Source organism: Harpia harpyja, chromosome 8 (genome assembly GCF_026419915.1).
Source record: "Harpia harpyja isolate bHarHar1 chromosome 8, bHarHar1 primary haplotype, whole genome shotgun sequence".
Lineage (NCBI taxonomy): Eukaryota > Metazoa > Chordata > Aves > Accipitriformes > Accipitridae > Harpia > Harpia harpyja.
In genome coordinates, this window is record NC_068947.1 from 36,333,889 (window position 1) to 36,356,305 (window position 22,417).

A 22,417-nucleotide genomic window follows, 5' to 3' on the forward strand; every position below is an offset into this window, starting at 1 on the left:
CTCTGCTGAAGGTGTTGGCCTCTCACAGCTGATCTGCAATAACAGACTGCGTGAATGTTCCTAGTCCATCTGAGCACAAAATCTGCCAGCTTATTTTAAATCGTATCTGTTTATTCCCTAGCATGAATACATCTGCTTACAATACCTGCCTTGCAGTTCCTGAGAGACACCTAGGACAGCATGTTTCTTTTCTATCTATATCCTTATATTTTAGAGCATCCATTTAACTTGTGAGATGGTGCTGTATAGGGGACCTGCCTTGGTAATGCAACTCTGATGGGATACACTCCCTGTGCCTTGGCTTGCTTACAGGATGGGCTCTTCCTACACCCAACCTGTACCTTTTGCCTGTTCTTTTTGTCAAACCAAGACAAAATGAATGCCAGCAGTCCAGCCAGCACGCGAGGAATGCAGGTAATACTCTGGCTACAGTGTCTTTAACAACGACTTGCATTTTTGGCAATTGCTTTTATATGAGTATCCAGCATCAAAAGCTGTAGCATGAAATCTCTTGTAAATTTTTAAATGCTGAAGAACAGGTACCTTCCACTTAAGAATCAGATAACAAAGATTGCTGCTGCTTTGTCCAGTAACACAACTTCAGCCTGCCTGGGTCCCATGCAAGTCAGCTGGCTTCCTCATCCAGGTTCCTATTTCCCCCATGTGCAGAGACTGCAGTGTCCCCTGTGGTGTCCCAGCTCTTGGTGGTGTATGTGATGTTCAAAACTAAGGTTTGATGGTAATGAGGAAGGAGAGAAGGACTGAGCCTTAGGATGGTGGACTCTGAAATTCACAGATGTGGGGAAGAAATAAGAGTTGTTCTGAGACCTGATCATTTCCATGTCTTGTTTCCATTAGGACAATGTTTCCCAGGCACTTATTTGAGCCATCCTTACAAAGCATCTCTGAAAGAAAAGGGTTTATGTTCCTGGCAACACGTTCCAAAAAAACACGTCCCCAGCTCCCTGCTGCCATAAGCAAGCACAACTCCAATGATTTCAATAAAGCTGCACTTTCTGTGGCCCTAAGGCTATAACACTACAGTAAACAAAGCCAAATACCATAAGCCAGATGCTATAAGGTCTGAATCCAAGTCTTTCAATGTCATACACATACGATCCACCAAAAGATGGCTGAACCCACACCTTCAGCTGGCTGTCACAGAGCTCTTTCACCCACCAGCAGAACGTGAATCGTAAGGCCTCATCCTGAGGCAGGGCGATGGCTGGTGGACCTCAGCCTGCTCCTCACAGGCACTTCCCCTTGAAAGGGCAGCGGTACCCTGCTCCTCTAGGCTCTGTGCTGCATCAGCACTCCCAGCCTCCCTGCTGAGTCCTCTGCCCTATCCAAAAAGAAACCCCGCACCCCGCTCTAATGGCCATAAGGATGAGTTCGAGCAATAAAATGCTGATACCAAAACCAAATGACCTTACAACTTCAGCTGCTTATCATTTCAGTTTCCTCACTTCCCCATCATACAGCTTGTTTTCCCTTTACATCTAAAACATCCAAACACCGCTCACTCTAAGCAAGGGACAGCTCAAGGCTGTTGCCAGACTAGGTTTGGGATCCACTGGCACGTGCTGAAAGCAGACCCACAGTTCAGTTAGATGACAGCATACATCCTGGAGTAAGGAGGATGTAATGCTGGCTAGTTGCTCATGACTGAGTGAACATAGCAAATGAATGGTCTTTCCAGCTTCAGAAGTGGTCCCTGAAGGCCAGCAGTAAGGGACTTTGGCTTGATAATATAGTCTGGGGAACGTACTGCACACAGATCCAGTGAGTAATGTTGAAAATCCATAGGCAAAGGAAATGTTTTAAAACAGAGGAGGAAAATCTACTTGAAATCAATACCGTGAAGGTCTCTAAAAGGAAACACTCTGCAAAAAAGGACACATTTGCCACATATAAATCTTTAATGATATCTTGTAGTTCTAACAAAGCCTTTTTAAAACAACAACAAAAAAAAACCAACCAGATACTGTAATATACCTGATAGAGCAATAATCCTCACATGGCAAAATATGATTTTCACACCTGGTAAATGAAATGACTCTGCTGCATCCCGAGGCCAGGGTTAGGGGCTAAGGTGAGCTGCTAATGGAAGGTTAGAGACCACATAACGGCTCTTCAGGGAGCACCTTTCAGATGCTCTTTTCATGTACAGTAACGCACAGTGATCAGAAGACACTGGTGGCACATACTAAAGTCACTGTCACTGACAGTGGTTCTAACTGTGGAGTCACCAGTTGATAGCTCAGGTTCACATAGCTGGCTTACATGCCAGCGGTCCTCAGACTCAGGATAAGGCTCACTCTCTTGCAAGAGCAATCCTGTATTCTTTCATCTCCCTCCCGGCATGCTTTCTGCAGCACACCAGGGTTAACCACTCACTCTCTCCTCGCAGATGAAGAGTGAAGCTATAGAGCCGAGACAACAAACTTTTCGACCGCATACAGCTAGAGCCTCTGAGCCATTAAAAGAAAAGCACACAGTGAAAATCAAGGAAAACACTGATCACAGGCCATGCTGGTAGGAACCCAATGGCATTCAGAATCCACCTTGTATCAGCACGTGAGACTGCTAGATCCAGGCAGGATGGCTATGCAATTTGCCAATCGCTCAGGAACAAGAGAGAAGTGAGACCTGCAGGGAGCCAGCAGGCCCCGGAGGTATGGATATTTACAACAAAAAGTCTGAGTGGAATCAGTAAGAGGAAGACACATGGAGTAATACACTACATGCTCTAGCACCAAACAAAATACTTGGCTTAACAAGACACTTTAGAATATCTGGCTCCATAAATTAGACTGCGATTCCCAGTTCTTTAGCTCCCAGCTCCTGCTGATTTCTGTGGATAAAGGCGATGTTTGTCACTCCCAAGATCAGATGCTAGATCAAATGCTTTTCAAGAAGTACACATATGAGTATGTTCCTAGGGAAGAATGAGCTAGAGCTAAGCCTTCAAATGAGCACAAGGAGAACCTCCTGCCCACAGACAGGAAAGTGGTAACCTCCTTCACTTCCTTTGTGGCTTTAACCTAAACCACAACTCCTCCCTTTGGGTTAGGAGTCTCTTCCACTCATTCAGATGTTTGTCAGCTTGTCTCTCTCTAATACCCAGCATCCGTTGCTGCCACATAGGAAAAAAAAGCTCTCTTCTTTTTTCCTCTCTCCCACACCCCTTTTGCAGTTTCTTTCCTAAACAAGAATGGCTTCGATGCATGGCAAAGCAAGTCTAAACTACAGCTCTTCAGGCACAGAAATTAGCAATTGCAACATGGAGCAGGGAGAAAGGAGACGCTGGCATGCAGGCTACCCCAACGTTTGGGAACACTGGCAGTGAGGAAATGTTGCTGCCAGCAGGAACAGTGATGCCAAACCAACTCACAGGGCTTTTCCATGAGTGCAAGCACTCCTTCACAGCCCTGGGCACAACATCCTTCCTTCTGCCCCAAAGAGCTTCAGAGCACGGGCGAAGTGCTGAAATCGAGGGGCAGAAGCGGGCGAGTGCAGAGAAGAGCCATGCTGCCACACAGGAGGCCCTTTGCCCGTGTATAGGGAGGTGAGAAGAACAGGTCCCGTCATCCTTAGTGTGGGGTGTCAATTAGGGAGAGGCAGTGGCTCCCCCCTCACTGAGATCCCATCATCTGCTGAAGGGAGGTTTAACAATGTGAGAGACAGTGGCTCCCACCCAAAACCCTCCTGGTCCAAAGGCTTAACCTTATGATACCCACGTGATATTGGGGTTTTTTAGAGACAGTTGGACTTTGTGAAAGATTTGAGCAGTACTGCACGGGCATTTCTTTCTACTTACAACTGCCTGTACCAGGTAGGCAGAGAGGTACTCAGGGGGCAACCTCTCCCACCGCTCCCACGGCAAGGCACCAGGCAGCCACACATAGTGTAGAGTGATGCAGTTGCTCCCTTGTCAGCCCCCACTCCCAGGACCGCCCGGGACTATGTACGGTCAAAAGGAATGCTTTTTACTCCTTCAAGATTTTCAGAGATTTCAAATCATTGTTCTACATCTGATCAGAGGAAAAAGAATAGTTTTCAAAACTTATACCTAGAAACTATGACCAAATTAATTAAATGCAAGATTTCATTTTACCTTCTTGAAGCACTTCATTTTGACAGCTTCAAAACTTGTCTCCATTTTTTTTCAAGATGGGACATGAAACTGGAATCAACTTTTCCTGAAAATAGCAACAGTTTTGGCAAATCAGCAATTTTCTAAGAAAAATGTATCACTGGAGAAAAATCCTAACAAAACCTAGTTCTATTATTTCCTCCCAGCATCACACAGGAATATGCCTCCATGGTGTAATTCAGCCTTAAGTTTCATAGCAACTCTGATTCAGACATATTGCACACAGATATTAGAATATGCCTTTGACATCATGAGAGCAATGCAAAATAGTGTATATACAATATGGCCAAGCAATGCTGCTATGGAAACCCTTGCTTTGAATTCCTGTATATGGGGTGTTTAAATTCTTATCCCTAATACTGCTTTAACAGAATTTTGTGTATTTTACTTCCTTGCTCAAGTCATCTCCCTCCTTCTGGACTCTCCCCGTCGGAAATGAAAGATGTTTTTGTGGGTGAAGCAGAAGGTGATGAGATCTGCACCGCATTCCTGGTGCTGCCATACACACCAGCTCCATGAGCTACAGCAAGAGAAGTAACTGATTTGTGCCTCAGTTTCTGCAGCTGTAAAATGGAAATAAGCTGACGTTTTACTTCGGGTATAACTCGAATGTGCTTTGAAATCCTTTGTGACAGCCAGAAGATACATGCATCCTTATTCCTATTTGTTACTTTCCGTAGGCGAGGAGTTACTGTCCTCTACAGACCTATGCTGATGATCTCTCTATATTGAAGAACCAAATCAGGAAGTACAGTCGCCCACTCATGTAGCGAACAGATAAGTAATAAAGCAGTGCACTTGCCAACTCCTAAGGAGGTGGTTTCTTAAAAAGACATAGGAAGCTTTCATGTTTTGAAGCTGACTAATTTCAGAAAGTTCCCATTTCACTCTCTTTTTCTTAAACTTCTTCAAAAAACATCTGTTTACCTGCTCTTCTGAAGTGTCTTCTGCTAGGGAGGGTCAGACTGGCTAGATTAAAGGTAACAATGCTGGAAGAAAAAAGGACACTTTAACTGTCCATCTCCTCCATTTCCAATGTGCTCCTGGTGACCCTAGCGGTACTTTTCAGGTCTCACTCCGACAAGGAGAAGATGCTGCAGCCAGCAATGGCCATCTGAAACTCTACTGAGTCTTTTGGGGTATAGCGCATCCTGGACACATGGCACCACCTCCTGCAAAATTTGAGCAGAATGTGCAATCTAATAATGATCACCCAGCAGCCAAACTCACCCGTGCAATCCAGTGATCGCAAATGCAGATTAAGTTACTTGCATTTGTCTGATGGTGTAATTGCCAGACTGCACATTCAAATGAGTATTTGTTTAACTGTGTGATATACAGATAGAGCTTATGCACTTGAGGCCAAATTCACCCCTGTTGTAATTTCCCTAACTCCAGTAGCAATTACTCAAAGGATTAATTTGGCCCATAGTTTTTCCTAGTATATGTGATTCATCATTTCTCTCCTATAACAAAGAATAATATGCTGTTTCAATCAGTGGTGATGTCCTGGCCTCCTTGAGGCTGCCGGACTCCCTGTTTAATCAGACATAAAACAAATCACTTGCAGAGGCAGAGGCGTATAAGCATGCTTTAATTACAATATTGTAACACCAATTAGAGATCTATCTAATCGAGGACTCAGTACTTCCTACTCGGGTATTACTCCCATGTTGGGATAATTACTGCTAATTAAGCTTGGAACTAATTAGGCCAAATGATCTCATTTATACCAACATAGATGACTTCTAGGAGTTCACACACACAAAAAAATCCAAGCGTGATTTTATCATTCCTGGACTCATCAGCACTTTGATTTTGAAATGGACTGTCCCTCCCCAATAGATAAGCCCTGTTAAAACTCAAGTCCCAGATCTCAGATCATCTCAGATTCTCCTGAGGCAGAGAAACACTCTCTGAAGGTGTTGGTTGGTTGGCCCAAGTCACCTTCTGCTCTAATAGACACAGTGGATTAACAGAGCTGTGTCCCTTCATGGCGTGGTTCATTCAAAACCTACAGGCTGCTCTCACACAGTTATGGTTACAACTTCTCAATGCACTTAGCACTACCTAAACCACCACCATTGCTGCACAGAATAAGGTTTGCTGTAGGGTGCTGTGCAGTGTTAAGACTTACAATAACTTAAAAAAAAAAAAAAATTCTTAAACACACCTATAGCCATATGTACTTGTTGCATGACTTGCATCAATGCTGCGTATAATTAGAAATTGCATCCCAACACTGTTTAGTAACGGTGCCTCAGCTGTGCTGTATGTGATGGCTGAGGGAAGAGGCTGACTCTAGCTAATGGAGTTCCTGGCAAAGCCCATCTGTGCTACAAGACGCCCCATGTACACAGTCTGACTCTATCTAACAAAGTTGGCTTTACACTGCAGTCAGAAAAATAAAGGACAGCCTGTGAAGCTGTGTTTATGTTGCAGCTTCTCCTCCTCCCCTCCAATCCCAAAATTTCTGCACCAGCTCAATGCTGAGATTCTCAGGTAGAAGAGACACCAAGGCAACTACCATTTTGACCTGGCCTTGGCTTATGGAAACAGTCGCAGGCAGTTAAGTAGGGTTAGTTAGTACAGTAATGTTGACATGGCTGAACTGGTAGGTAAAACAAAGCTTAAAAACAAAACCTTTGAGCACTGCATTTTTGTCTGGGTATTTTGGGGGACTACGAGTTGGTCAGCATTTCAACAGTTGCTTCTCACCCAAAGATGGTTTGCACCAGTAGCGTGATTTCCTCCTGCAGTATTTGCTGATTTCAGTTTCATGGCTGAGTGAAAGAAGAATGCCACCTACTAAAATACCAGTCCCACCTTTCAAAGTGACTGGACATCTTTCAAATGCAAGAAAGGACAAGTATCCAAGAACTGGCTGGGAGCACCCATCCTGCCACCCATCTGTCTGCACTACAAACTTTACAAACCTATATGACCTCCTGTCCCTGGGTAGTCAGAGTACCTCAACACCTCTGCTTAGCCTGTCACATCTGCTGAGGCTGCAAACTGGTGGGTCTGTGCTATCAGACAGTACAAGTGAGGCAAGAATGGTTCAGTCACATTCACTGCACAGGCCATCTTTTTCTGTACACCCCTTCTTCCAACTCCTCCCTCAAATTCAAGCCTTCCAGGATCCGCTTCAAGGTGTAGCATGTAGTAAAACCTGCATTCTCTTTACTTTTGGCTTTCTTTCACCAGCTGCCTTTATTATTCCTAAAGCTTCCTCCTAAACACTTAGTTTTCTCATGCTTTCTCATACTTCAGGCTGGAATCCTGAAGCCACTGAACCCAGGAACTCACCATTGTCTCCAGGTCTTCTTCCAGCCTGCCCCTTTATCCTCACAGAGATTATTGTTCCCTGGTGAGTCACAGACACCCCCTGCTTCTCCCCTCCAAATGCCTCCTGAACAATCTTCTCTTTTCCAAAGCCTGTCAAAACTGAGCCCAGCAGGATTCCCTACTCCAAGCTGACCTGGTTACAATACCTCCTGGAACTGATCCTCCAGCTGTCTGTGAAATTTCTGTAGAAGTGCCACTTCTTTATGCAGTACCATTAGCAGAAGATTAATAAATAATGCACAGGAATAACACAATCCCCAATAAACAATGTACTACTTCTTCTCCTATTCTCTTAAGTGAGCAACATGGATCCTAAATCTGATCTCCTCCTCCAGTTGTTACCCAATCTTCATCTCAGCTACCAAACTCTCTCCTCCCTCCCCTGGCAAGCCTGCCATTCCTTTCTTCCCAGCTGCCAAGGCCTTTGCTGCTACCTCCTCCAGCCCAAATACACTAGCAGACACGAATGCAAGCATCCATACACATATCAGGTTGCATATTGAAAATGCACATGCTTCCATACACTGCAATACAGTAGCCCACAGCCCACTGAACCATATTTATTTGGGTATCTGCTGGAACCCCTGCAGGAAGAGGTGGGTTGGAGGAGATCTTCTAATGCAAACAAGATCACTGAACCCAAAGACTGAGCAAGACAGCAGTAGATGTATGATCAGGGCAGTTTTCAGCAGAAGCACACAATGGGCCCAGAGGGCCTCTCTGAATGGCATCTTTAGCGTTAAAAGGGAGGAATTCAGGAGCTTTAGATCAGAAGTGCATCCCTAGCGGACATTAGACTCTAATAAATAAGATGCTTTATACTGACAGAGTGCCAGAAACCTCCTCACATCCTCCCCAAGCTCTGCATACAGGCGTCTCTTCAGTTGCCGGTGGTTTGGATGGCAGAAACCAAGCATTCAAGCTCCCTACGTAACAGAGGAGGGAAGGGAAGCAACGTCCTGGTGGAGGAACATCAAGTCACAACCGCTACAGAAAGCACCATGAATGCTCTAATTTGGGACTACAATAAGTCCTTCAGGATATGGACTGTCTCCTTCCAGTGTCTGAACAGCGCACTGCACAACAGGACCCCAGTCCCATATCAGCACTTTACTATGCAGTGTACAAATATTTACTGTCACCATCTCAGATGGACCTCCCCAGGGGCATCTGCAAGGGATGATGGAGGTTTGAGTCAGTGACCTAAGACCCAGACCTGGGGAGCTCACTGTGAGTCACAGTTCAGTATGTCCTCCTTCCAGACAGGTTCCCTCAGTTATTTTCAAACACTCACAGACAGATTTGAGGGTTTTAACATGTTTTTTTCAGAGCAAATCCCATACTCTTATCCAGGGTCTGCCTACATGCAGAGGTCCAGTTGGTGGCCTGCCCTGTGTGGCCCTATATGGTCAACCCTGTATGTGAAAAGAAGAGGCAGAAAGTGCAAGGAAACAGATATGGGCCAGAAATAATCAAATTCTCGTTCTCCCAGAGTGCCAGCCACAGGAAAACATCCAGGGTCCCAGCAGCAAGATGGCAGGAGAGTGGGGACACTGGCCCTGTCTCCTCCCATCCTGAATATCTGAGTTGGTACCAGCTGCATTTCTAAAAGGAAAGCAAAGGGGCTGCTGCTTACTGCAGGCAGCTGCCAGGTTCGTATCCTCAACCCTCCCAAGAGCCTTGGCTCAGGCTCTTGTTGCGTAAGGCAGGGACGCATCCCTAAGTCTGAGGTTTAGAAACAAGATGCATTTATTTGTTATTATTTTCAGTTATCTGAGTGCAGTAAAGGTCAGAACACTTACCTCCTGGGGTTGGTTCCTGCTCCCACTCATGTGATTCAAAGCCAATGGAATGATTTTTTCCGTACTCTCAGACAGAAAAAATCCAGTGGGAATGAAACCTGATACAGGGCATTTTCTAAAGAGAATCTGTGGGAAACGAGGATCCACCGCAATGGGAGGAAGGGGAGGCTTGTGGGCATTCCTGGGTACCTCCTCCCCAGTCCCCATTAGACACAATGAAACATGAATAAAGATGGGTGGGGAGGCCACAGCTTTTTACCTAAGTTTTAACCTAAGCTGATCTCAAGGACAGGAGTGGACAGTATCACCTACGTGATAGCATTTTGGAGCCGCATTTTGGGTGACAAGACTCAAGGACACAACTGCATGTCCTGTGCCCTGTACACAGGCTGCTCCATAATCTCCAAGATTAATTTATGCAAAACACGGGAAGACGTGCTTTTTCCTTTTGCAGTGAATGACTTCATTAACCTTTCAGGAGCTTGCCAATAGTGTAGTAGAAGCAATGGGAAAATCACTCTTCTGGGGAAAAGGGACTTCTGCCATGTTGCTAACAGCACATACCTAGGAGATGCCAAAGACACCAGCAAACAATGGACCCTGATCTAGTAGTACTCTGCCTTCCCCCTCTGCTCTCCCGGTCTCTGCCCTGCTTTTGCAATGGTCCTTCTCCCCTAGCTGCTGACAGCTCATGGCCCTGTGACCAGAGAGCCAAGCAAGCCAGACGGGAAGGCAAACGAGGCAGAGGAACACAATTTTGGAAAGAGTCTGGAGAGAGACCTAGCCCAGAGGCAGAGAGGGAGGGAAAGAGCAGGTAAAACAGGTGAAGCAGGTATGGAGAGGGAGAGAAACGGCTGTGGGAAAAATGGGAAAAGGTGTACGGCACCTTGCATGGAGCACGAGGGATACCATCTCAGCATGCTAAGGAAGGGTCAGTCTGTTACAGAGACAGAAGGGAGAAATCAGGAACTGTCTGCTTAGGAGAGCTGAGGCTCATGACTTTTATGAGCCTGGGACTGATGAGCGTGATACCTGCCCTGGCAGGGGCAAATGTGGTGCTACACAGAAATGGAGCTAAACTCCACTGGAGGCCAGAAAGTCGCCATGTCCTGTTCTGCAGGACACTGGATGAAGTTCAACACACGGCCATCTGTGTAACCTCTTCATGCCTTGCTGTCAGGAACACCTGAAGAACCCGGATTTGGTCAGTTCTCCCATCAGCCCAGCTGCAGACACCTCTCCCTGCCCTGGGGAAAGGATTTCTCCACACCACGTGTCCCCATTGTGGGAGGCAAAACAGAGTCCATGAAGGGATATCCAAAAAAACACAACCTTTCAACTGTCGCTGCTGGTCAGGATCCTTGCAGCCAAAATCCTGTTCCTGCAGGGAGGTGGTTAAATATGCTGCATCCACTCTGGCTGACTTGGAGGAAACTCTATCCCACATCAGATAGCAGGATAGCCTCTGCGTGGGATCAGGTGGCTCTCTCAGGCAGCTGGGAGAGGGGTTCTCCCTAACGCAGTGACCCTGCTGTTCTTGTCCTGTCGAAAGAGTAATTCTCTTCCCCCGCTAAGCACAGGTCTCCTAGGAAGAGAGCACAGTTATCCTGACCTGCTGGGCACTGGCTTGCGGGCTCAGTGCAACTCTCCAACAAGATGCAGAGGCCTCGCCAGGCCTTTGGTGCTGGTCCTCTCCTTTCTCCATCACTGCTTTCCCTGGCAGAGCATAGGACCCTGAACTCAGCCGGGAGTGATGCAGCAGGACAGTCACTCTCCTCTTGACAACCACAGATGTCTCCAAGCAGCCAGGCAGAACACGACCCATGATTTCAGAGCAGAGTGCCTACAGTCAGGGGGAAGTTGGGGGAATGGGAGTAGGACAATGGGCCAGGACCAGAACAAGTCACGAGGCCACATCCAAGGAGGTAAGGTGACATCAGAAGACCAAACTTGAGACTACAGACTTCATCGGGCTCCCAGGCAGAAATAAAGTACTCGGACATTGAAGTGACAACCGTGCTGCAGCTCAGAACAAGACCCGAGGCAGCCCCATCCAAAGCCAGCAGCACACAAGCGGAGGGAGTATCACTCACCTCGCTCCATCAGAGGGCAACCTCCACTCTGCCTGGCTGGCAGCCAGGCCATGGCCACGGCCGGGGGCTGTCCGGCGGGCCCTGGCCGGCCGGCCGCGGCTGGGCTGCAGGGACACACAGCCAGGGACAACAAAATGGGGTCCACGGCAGAGGGACACATAAGGGAGGAATTTGGGGGGAGAAACCAGAGAGAGGCGATAGGAAGAGTGTGTGGTGCATGAATAGTGGGGGAGGGTAGAAGATACAGGGTGAGAGAAGAAAATGACATGAACAGAAGGAAGGGAGCTGCAAATAGAAGGGGATGTGGAAACAGCAGAGAGAGACAGATTGCAAGAGCGATGGAAGTAGAGGAGACCTAGAGGGACAGAATATAATAAGAACTCTTAAAATGAGAGGAAAAGGGGGCAGGGAGAGAGAAGAGAGGAGAGGAGAGGAGAGGAGAGGAGAGGAGAGGAGAGGAGAGGAGAGGAGAGGAGAGGAGAGGAGAGGAGAGGAGAGGAGAGGAGAGGAGAGGAGAGGGGAAAGGGGAGAGGGGTGAGGGGAGAGGGGAGAGGGGAGAGGGGAGAGGGATTTACGGTCTCCCAGAGAAGGAAGACGAAAACCCTGCATGTTTTTCTCCTTAGCTTTCAAAGGTTTTGTGGAAGCAGAGTTAAGAGTTGTCATCTTCATTTTAAGAAGCGAGGACCTAAGGCACAGAGACTGAAGGAGGCAGTGAATGAGTGAGATGGTAGGAAGGAGCTTAGCTCAGCTCCCTACTTAGAGTCTTCCATCAAAGATAAAGGTGAAGAACAGTCTTGACTTTCTTCTCCTGAGCACACCAGAGAGAGCCCACTACCCAAAGATGGTAGGAAGAGGGCCTGCCAGAAGAAAATGAGATAACCCAAAGTAACATAGGAAAAAGAGTGGCACCTGCTCTTTTTCGCCAGTGCCAAAGTCCCTGGAGATCTGGATTTAGACGCATTCAGAGTAAATTAACCTAGAACACACCAAAACAAGCAGTGTCTGAGTGCTTACGTGGAGAATTACCCGCAGGGAGAAGATGTTGCAGTATGGGTTCAGGTCTTGCCAACCCTACCAGCTTACAGCCAGCTGCAAGGAAAACAGAGAAGAGGAGTGTGCAGGAGGCTGCGTGACGGAGGCTCTGCTCCTGCAATGCTAACATCTTTCATTTGCAGCTTTTTTTTTTAGGTGTCTAATATTTATCCAGTTTAATTTGTACCACCTTTATGTTTCAACTGCCACTATGGAAAACAGGCTTTTTGTGCGTACCAACACCAAGCCCCCAATGCCACGTACGCCCAAGCCAAATATAGTTTGTAAGAGTCCTGAATAAACCAAATACCTGGTGCCTGCTTGCACTCCCATATACACATGAGCAAACAGAGCTTCCCAGTTACTCACTGCACACAAGCATCCAAAGGATCCAGTATTTTCCTAACCTCAGACAACACTACTTTATGGCTTGCTAGCACAGGAATTGTCTAGGATTCCCTCATCAATGAGCGACGAAGGTCTCTCTGCTATAAACTGATGTTAATGGCAGGTTGTGTACCTTGTTTGTTTATTGCTGAGGAGGAACGTTTGTCGTGGCTGTCAAGTTTATAAAAATATTTCCATGACTTCAGACAGCTTGGCATTTTTACATGCAGCTGAGAGAGTGGGTGAATGTACAGATGAAAAATTGAAGAAACATTAGTAAGGGAGGAAAGAGAGTACCTCCTAGCACCACCAAGACGGCTTAGAAAGGCCAGGGAGGTCAGAGACATTTCTGAATAAAATGCATTTTTTTTCCCGGGGGGTTTCTGAAGAGCTGGCAGTAATTAAACATTACAACACCTTTCTGGAGTAGATAAGTCAGCTGAGGCCATCTGAGGTTAAAGGACTTGCCTGTGATCACACACAGAAAATCAGTGGTAGAGACGAGAATTAAACCCAACAGGCTTAGCTTCCATTACCCAAGTCCTACACACCTGGCTGATGTCCAGACCAAAGGACGGGAGCTGTGCCGACTGTGGACCTGACTGCAAGCGCAGGTCCTCCAAGACAGTATAGCAATCAGGTGAAAAGCTGAGTGGCAGGCATCCACCCTAACTTAAAGATGGTAATTGTGAAAACAAGTGACAGAAGGCTGGGAAGCAGTGCCTAGTTACGAACCGTGGTGCCAAGTGGATTAAATATACATCGATAGATTCAATTACAAAGAGCAGCACGCAAAATGGAAGTGACTGCAGTCAAGGATCCAGGATGGCAAGAAATAACCCCAATATATAATCACAGTTTTTCAGTTGGAAGAAATCTGTGCTTCCAGACCTTGTGGAGAAGGTGCAGCCTTCTGTCTCCAGGGGGACTGTCCCAGGCCACCCCAGGCAGTGAGTGGGCAGTGACACCCAAGCCCCGAGGGCTAGTGAGAAGCCTGCAGGACTCAGGTTTAGTGGGCTGGGAGAGATCCGTATCACCTAAAGCTGAGCGGCCCTTTGTTATCGCTGTCACCAGAGAAACCGGAGAGTGAAGTGGTGGAGAAAGTGAGCTATTCCCTCGTCGTCGTCCCCCGGCCACCCCCGCCTCACCAGGGCAGGGCTGAGACGCACCTGCTGAGGGAGGAGGAAACCTGCTCCACACTTCAGGGGTCAGCACTGCCCTGGGCAGGAATATCCAAAGACACCCTCAACGGTGTCGATATTCAGCCCCGCGTCCATCTGTGCCCAAATGCATATTCTGTTTTGGGGAACCCTGAAAGTACCAGATTTGGCAGAAGACAAGGCCAGATCCTGACACCACTGACCAACTCAATGGTTCAATACTCCTTGTCTGTAGTGGGAACAGAAGCTCACCTCTTCGCTCTCCTTCTTCACTCATGCATTTCCCCAGAATTTCAGAGAGTTATAAAATTATCATTGCACCCCCCCAACTTCATCCTGCGCTTACCACGACACATGTACTGCCTTGATCACTAGTAACGATTTAATTTCCTCCGTCCTCTTGAAGCAAAAATAGCAAGAATAATCATTCAGTACTCCATACACACAGCTGCCACCTGAAAAATGCAGGTGAACACAGTTAAATGGAAAGGCAAGTACAATCTCAGACCATTTTTTGTACCTGGAGAACTAGACCAGCAGTATTTTGCATGCAAGATTACAGGTCTGTGTGTAGTTGCATTTTCACATTCCATTACTGCAATTGCACATGGCCAGTTACGTGCCTTAGCAGCAGCTTACAAAAGCAATTGCTGCTAAACATACAAAATCCAGCCCCCAGATGCACACGCGCAAGACTGAAATACTGGTCCTTATTTTTCTGCTACAGAAAAACCATGCATTTGGTAGCTGCCTGCCCCCTGCACAAACACCACACCAGCATATTTCCTTGCACTTACATTTGTATGTTGATCCACATATTTGAGCCTTGCAATAACCTAAAATGTATACAGCATTTTGCAATTAGAAGTGTCCCCAAAATGAAAAAAAGACCCCAGTTTTTGCATAAAAAATTCTTCTCCCAGCAAGCAACTGTAACCACCTCTCCAGCTAGAATGTACTGTCTGTTTAAGGCTTCAGAGAAACACAGCACTAACCCTTTAAGACAGTAAGAGATGAATACTTTTTTTCATTTAAACTATAGGGGAGTTTTACCTAGATAGACTGCAATTTCCTGAGCTCGAGTCTGGCAAAGTGCCCAGGGCTAAGACCACCCCACCCCACCCCCACCCCACCCCCCCGCTTCTTTTGGCAAAAATTACCATGGCGTCTTTAATAGTCAGAAGTAGTTTTTAGGGTTGTTTTTACAAAAGATGCCGAGACAAAACTCAGTTGTAAGCAAGCCCGGGTACTGCAGAATTTCTTCCAAGAACTAAACTGATGCACGATGTCCTAAGCGCACTATCCCCAAATACCCTACCAAAGGATGGTTCAGTACTGAGTCAGAGGGAAGCGGACTGAATCACAAATAGCCATTCCTGCAAACTGCTCTCCACACATACACACACACACACAGAATTTACAATCCAAGCAGTGACCAGGTTGTGGTTAGCTTGGGAAAGCTGATGAGATCACAGTCTGGGGAGATACAGCCTCAGCCAGCCTCAAGTTTTTGTTAATCGGCTCCTTGTTTTGCATGGAGACGCGGACAGCAGTTGTTATACCAGGTTTACCATATGTTTATAATATTGTTGTTATGGGAATACATGTACAGTCCGTGTCACTGGCAAGTTGCGCTGTTTTCTGTTGGAAGGACAAAACAGAATTCACTGTCCAACAGAGCGCCGAGTGTGCACATACTTCTAGCAAAATTTATCATAGCACGAGTCACGCTCAGTGCAAAACCGCATGCTTTGTTCATGCGATGGTGGGCAAGCCCACCGTAGTGTCTGCACAGGAGCACACGGCACTTCACAACCGTATGCAAGCAATTTGCTGTGCTGCTCCTTCCCTGGGAGGCAGGCAAGCGTTACCCCCATTTTACAGATTTCAGCAGGAAGACCGATCCAAGCTTTAAAGCAATTTAAGGCTAAGGCTGCCCATCAAATCAGCGTCAGGATCTCACGTTCTGTGAGATCTCCATGTCCGAGACCACCGTTTCTCAAACGGAACAAGTGAAGGATAAAGCAGGGATGACGTTAACTCAGTTACGTACATAAGTCCACATCACGTAGCAGAAATATTTGCTTCCCCGTGTATCCCAAAATGGTGTTCAGGGCAATGAGTTTGCTTACAGGACATAGGAATAATGTGGGTTTGTGTGCAAGACTTATCAAAACTATGATGCCCGAGATGCCTGCACCCTTAGGTGTAGGGCAGGGAGTATCAGTGAGTGATGCTCTCAGCTCCAGGGGCAGGAGCAATGTCGGTGGCTCAAGCGGCTCTGCCACGCAGGAGCAGCGCCGAGTAACTGCTGAGGAGAAATCCTCTTGTCTGGCAGCCCCCAACACCACAAAATCCAGGCTGAAGGAGCGAAATACCTTTTGTTTACTGCCACCCCCACCAACTCCTGAGCCGCTACTGAAGATCTCAGAGGCAAGAGCAGCTGACCAGAGCAACGCACAACCAGTTCAAAGGAAAACCGATTTACCTGTTTAGTCTCCTTCAGCAAACAGTGTAAGAAATGGCCAGCTCCCCTCCCCGCCTCCCCGCCCCAGCCCTGACACGTTGCCATTTTCTGTCCCCGTCTCCATGCAGCTAGTCACATCCCATGCCATAGTTGAGGAGCAGAGTGCAGGGTTTAATTGTGCACGCGGTCTCCGGGGAAGGGCAGCATGGGATGCAACCAACTGTCCACAAAGGAGTGGAGGCAGGAGGCCAAGGCTGGTTATTGGCCTCAAGTCACACTTGCTGATAGGCAAATCAAGGATTTTAAAGCACATAGCTGATCAGATCAGCAGCTTGTCCTAGAAGGAGAAAAGTGACATAAAATATGCACAAGCCTTCCTTCTGTCCTGACAGCAGGTTGAGTTTTCAGATGATGTGGAAACAGCAGCCTGCTCTCCTCCCCCCAACATGGTCTCCTCTTGCGCCTTTGCTGCAGTGCTGCCGTCTTGTTCCCGACTCCGGAGATTCCTCTCCCTCCCCAGCCTTCATGACGAGGCTCAGGCTCTGGCCAGGGGGCTCCACGCCACTGTTTTTATGCCCGCTCAGCCCTTGGCCTTTCTTCTCAGCATGCCAAGCGGGGGCTCATTAGTGTTCCCTGTTGTTAAGCTTTTGTGGCTCAAGCCCATCCAGCACCAAGCTGGAACAGAAAGGGAATCAAATCCCCATGGGGGGGGGGGGGGTGCAAAACTCCCCCAGGCTGCCAGCCCAGCTGGAATTCAAACAGGTGATCTTGGAGAGGGAAGGTGGAGCATGCACGCGTGTGATCTGCGTGTGCGGGAGCAGCGTGCGAGCTCTGTCTGTGACAAGCAGGCGCTGCTTCAGCTTCTTCCCAAAGAGAGCAACTTCGAGTATGTTTGACCTGAGATCAATCCTCTGCATGTGTATGTGCATAACATTTTTATGGCGTCGCTTGTGCATGCGATGTCTCTGGTATGTGCCTGCTCCGTCACGGGAATGCTGCCGTGAACGGAAAAGCTAAAACATGGCACATACAGGTTTTAAGTCTTAGCTGCCTCACATTGTAATTTGTGCTATTGCAAAGCTGGCTGTCAAATACTACTGCTACCAGGCTGATAGAATAAGCTATTATGTAAACTGAGGAAAACACAAGAATTGGGCCATGTCTGTGCAGGAACCACGCTTACAACATGTGCGCATGGCCCCTCAGGAGGAAGAATGTGCTACACAAGCAGGTGTGTTTGCACAAACTTGCTGTTTCTGTGCATGCGGAGGGGCTGGGTGCATGGGAGCATTAGTGATAAAGCTTTATTTCATTCCCACACGTATTTTCACAAGGGATGGATATTTTGTCCTTGCTGTTGCCAGATTCCAACATAATTAACAGAAACTTACGAAGACATTTTAACAGAAGGTCTCCCTACCAGAGAAAACACCTATGGAAAAGGCAAGCCACATGCTCTCTCCCCATCCCCTCAGCTGCAATCCTTGCCCAAGTCACTATTCACCCCTTGAGCTGGCTACAAAGATCTCTTCCCCCTACCAACTGCCCCAAACTCTGCGCAGTCAGCAAACTCAACCTCCGTTTTCTTCCATGCTGAAAAGTCCTGCTACATTACATTCAGCTTAGCTACACTCCATCCTTGCTCGCGGCCCGATTCAGTTCAAAATGCCCCCTCTTTTTAAAGCCCTCCAAGGAGACGGTCCAAGGTCTTCCTTGGACATCCTTCCTCCCCGCTCCCCCATCTGTCTACATCCTCTCTCCACAGGTTTTCCACCCAGCATCAGAACCGTCAGTGCTGGAGATGCCTCCTCCTCCTCCTTCCCAGGTCCAGCTGCTTGAACAGGCATTTTTTCTCCCTACCTCACTGCCTGACAAGTCTCCTTTCAAACATGATCTGATAGTTCTCCCCCTCCTGTGACAATAAACCTCAGAGTCTTTCTCCCTGCTTCTCACATACCTCCATCACTGGACTCTCTCACTGTAAAGCGTGCGGGATAAACATGTCATGGAAAACATTACAGCAAATCATGGGGGTTTGCTTTGATTCTTTTTCTGCTTATTTATTTATTTTTTGAAGGGAGGTAACAAGTCAGAGAAGCTGGCTGAGATTCCTGCTGTACATTTTTTTTGCAGCAGCAAGATCCTCCATCTTCCTTGCTGGATTGAATAGGGTCTCAGGACAATTTAGACTCCCTCCCCCATCTCCCATTCCTGCTCATATTCCTCAACACATGATGCTCTCCTCCCAGCCTTGACTGGGAAAGCACATATCCTCACTCTCTCCCGCTCTTTCGGCTCCTGCCTCGCATAGGTTGTGTCAGGACATTAGGATGACGAACATTTGCGCAGCTCAGATTCTTGTAGGCTGTTTTTTAACAAAACAACTAGAATCAATGAAACCTAAATGATGGCAGATAACAAACTTAAAAGACCTCGCAAGGATGCACCTAGCGTACTGGGAGGCTTTCTGCATCTCACACCAAAAGGGAAAAATAACCCTCCAAATGTAACCAAACCCAGCGCCGATGCTGTAATAAGGCCAGGCGTGAGGATCGGGGTTTCTCTCCCTTCTGCCTTTTATGTTTTTTTCCGCTCTTGCACATTATCACCTCACCAACAGTAGGTTAACAGCCACAAAACCTCCAGCAAGCAAGCAAGCAAGCAGGCTTCACATTGTTGCTCTCACGCCGAGCTAGATATTTACTTGCTGATAAACGGCAATTGTAAATACGTCTCATTTAATCTCCCGACATCCAGGAGGGAAAAAATATCTCCCATCCCCGCGGCAGACTTCCCGGGTCTGCCCGGCTCCGGAGGCGGACGGAGGGATGGAGGAGCGACAAAAGACCCCGGCTCTCCACCCTCTCCCGGGCCGCCCGCCGCCCCCGCGGGGCTTCAGCCCGGCGCAGGGCCGCGGGGAGTCCGGCCGCCCCCGGCCCTCCTCGCCACCCCCCCCCCCGCCCCAAACCCGCCGGGACCGAAGCCAACAGGTGGAAAGCGCTTTTTGTCCCTTCCGCGCTCGGTCCCAGCTCTCTCCCCCCGCGCCCGTCCCGGGATCCTCCCCCCGCGGCCGCCGCGGTCCCTCCCCGCGCGCCGCCGCCGCCGGGGGGAAACTGAGGCACGGCGCCGCGGGGACGGCCGCCGACCGACCGCTGCAAAACTTTCCGCGCCACCCCCCCGCCGGGTCGGGCTGGGCCGGGCCGAGCCGGGCCGGGGAAGGCGGGCAGCCTGCCGGGGCGGACTGCGGCACCCGCAGCCGCCTGCCCGCATCCACACATGCCGGCGCGCACACGCCGCCCCCCGCTGCTGGCAGCCGGGCCGCGCCGCGCCGCGCCGAGCCGAGCCGAGCCGGGGGAGCCGGCGGCGAGGAGGCGGCCCCGGGGGCGGCGGCGCCAGCCATCGGCCCCCCGCCGGCAGCACGGCGCGCAGGCTGCCCCGGGGCGGCGGGGCCGAGGGGAGGCGAGGCGAGGCGGGGCGGGCGGCGGGGCCGGCGCTTACCTGCCTCAGGCGGCGAAGGCGCGGGGCGGCATGTCGGGGGGCGGCGGCGGGGAGCGGGACCCTGCCGGCGGCGCGGCCTGCGCTCGCCGGGCGCTAGGGCAGCATCAAGGCAACTTAGGGGGAACCCTTGCGGGGCCTATTGTCTGCGCGGGGCGGCGGGGCGGCGGGGCGGCCTCCCCCCGCGGGCGCCGCGGCGCTTGGTACGGCCCAGGCATTCATGCCAAGCGGCTTTCACACATGGAGGCTTGTCTCCAGCGGCTGCTGACAAGCCACAAACAAGACGTCCCCCTCCCTCCTCCTCCTCCTCCTCCCGCCTGCCTCCTCCTGCCTGCCTGCCTCCTGCCTGCCTGCCTCCTCCCTCCTCCTCCTCCGGCCTCCTCCATGTGAACTCCAACTCCGGTGACAGGCGGGCGGGCCGGGCCTCGCCGCCGCCTCTCCTCGCACCCGCAGCCGGCGGGGCGCGGGGGCAGGGAGAAGGCCGCCCGCCGCCTCCCCGGGAAAATGGCAGGCGCCGGCCCCGCTTTCCCCCCGCCGAGCCGGCCCCGGGCCTCGCCGGGGGGGGGGCGGCGTTTCTAGCCTCCCTCAGCCGGCTTGCCGGCCTCCAGCAGAAAAGCGAGGGGTAAACCTGCGAAGTAAATAATACGGGTCCGCCGCATCCCTCCCTCGCGAGCGCTGCCGCTGTGTCTTCCAGCGCTCCGGCTCCTCGAGGGCGGTCATCGACAGAGGAGCCGGCGGAGAATTTGCCCGATTCCTCCAAGGTCGTGCAAATAACCGCACACGTCGAACGCTGGAGACCCGGCCTCAGGGTCAACTTAATCTTGCAGCCGTGAGCCCGCTTCACGGCAGCATGGTGGCAGGAGGCAGGGGAGAAGGCCGTGGAGAGGAATCGCAAAAAAACCAGCCCTCGTGAGCTCCCGAAAATTTTTGCAGCCCCCAGCACTGTAAACAGCGGGGGCAAGGGAGCCTAGTTCTCCAGTGGAAAGTCTGGGTGTCTCCAGGCATGGCCAGCTCTTGACAACCCAAGGCTCCCAAAAAGGGTCTCACCCAACAGTGGGGCCACGTTGGGTCCAGACTCGCAGAGATTTGGGCAAAGTTTTTTCGGTGACTTCAGCTGAGAGAGTTCCATGGATATTCAGACTCGTACACCCTCCGTCCAGCAAAAGCTAAAAAACGCAGCCAGTGTGAATCATTAAACTCTGTGCTGCCTTACATATGGGTTCAGCAGGGTTCAGTCGGCCCAGAAAGCAAACCACATGACCGACTGTCATACGTTTCATAACGAAACCACAAAACTGAATCTCAAAAAACACATCCCTGTCCAGGGACAACAAAAGTTTTTTTCTGTGAGTCTCAGCGGAAAAGGTCTGCGGAGCCCAGAAGAGTGTTGCGCAAGCATCAGCTGGTTAAATTTAATAAAAATAATTATAATAATCATAATAATCACCACTTGGATAGCTTTTTTCATCCAATGATCTCAAAGACATTTTACTAACCCAGGCAAGTATTTTTATCTAAATTTAACAAGTGGTAAAACAGATTCAGGCAGATGAAGTGACCTACCCAAGGTCATCTCCTGAACCTGTAGCAGAAGGGAGAATGCACATTTCTGAACTCAAGTGCTCAAAAGAAAAGCTACTTCCCAAAAATAGAGCTCCTACAATCCCCCCAAAACTCAAAAGTTTTATACGAGTCAGGGTTTGACTGTGAGAAATTTTAACCAGGTCTAATTTGTAGCTTGGATACTAGGACAGATGCAAATAAGGTGCTTCCCAGGAAAAAGAAATAAATAGAGGTCAAGCAGGGGAGGAAGGCTGCAACGAAGAATGGCTGGGGAGAAAGGAGAAGGGGAAGAGCAAAGCCAGGAGAGAAGGCTGGAAAATTAGTGACACTCTTATAAATTTCCCAGCTGGAAGAGCAGGGTAGTGCCAAGAGATCTGGGTGACAGGACTGAAGGCAACGTGGAGAATATAAAAAGGTGGAAGAACGTACAGTCTAGAATTTGACAGGCAGGAAAAACAAATCAAACCGTTTGTGGTCAGGTACTTGTGAGTTGGTAGAGCATGCTCTCACCAAAGCCTTGGGCAAAGGTGTCAGTGCTGGGAGCTGGCACTGCAGGTCCTCAGAAGAGGATGACTGCCACACTCGACCTGTTGAAAGCAAAGCCAAATTATACACAGAATGGTCATCACGTCCAGCTTCATCTCCAGCAGTCTCTGCAACGGGATGTAGGGCAGCAGCTGTGCCTACTGGTGCACAGGGTCTGCAGCAAGGCTCTGACACATCTCCTGAGCCTAACATCCAGCTCAAGATTTCTGAGTCTTTTAAAGGAGAATAAAAGCCTCTCTGTATTGTCACAGGTTGAAGCCTGATCATTTTAAGCACCCACATTCTGCTAATGGGGAAAAACAACCCAGGGCTAAACTTACCTTCTTTGGGAATGGCTGTGCCGGATAGATAGCCTTTCTCCACTAGTC

General features: G+C 49.3%; 1 protein-coding gene across 4 annotated transcripts in view; it reads right to left on the minus strand.

The window, feature by feature from the left end:
• BCL9 (BCL9 transcription coactivator) overlaps nucleotides 1-20,223 on the minus strand; it is a 62,031-nt gene extending 41,808 nt beyond the window's left edge. For all 4 annotated transcript variants that reach the window (XM_052793886.1, XM_052793885.1, XM_052793875.1 and 1 more), the window contains exon 1: nucleotides 19,944-20,223. The gene's annotated coding sequence lies outside the window, so the exon portion shown is untranslated. The remainder of the gene's footprint in view (nucleotides 1-19,943) is intronic.
• Between the last annotated feature and the right edge of the window lie 2,194 nt (nucleotides 20,224-22,417).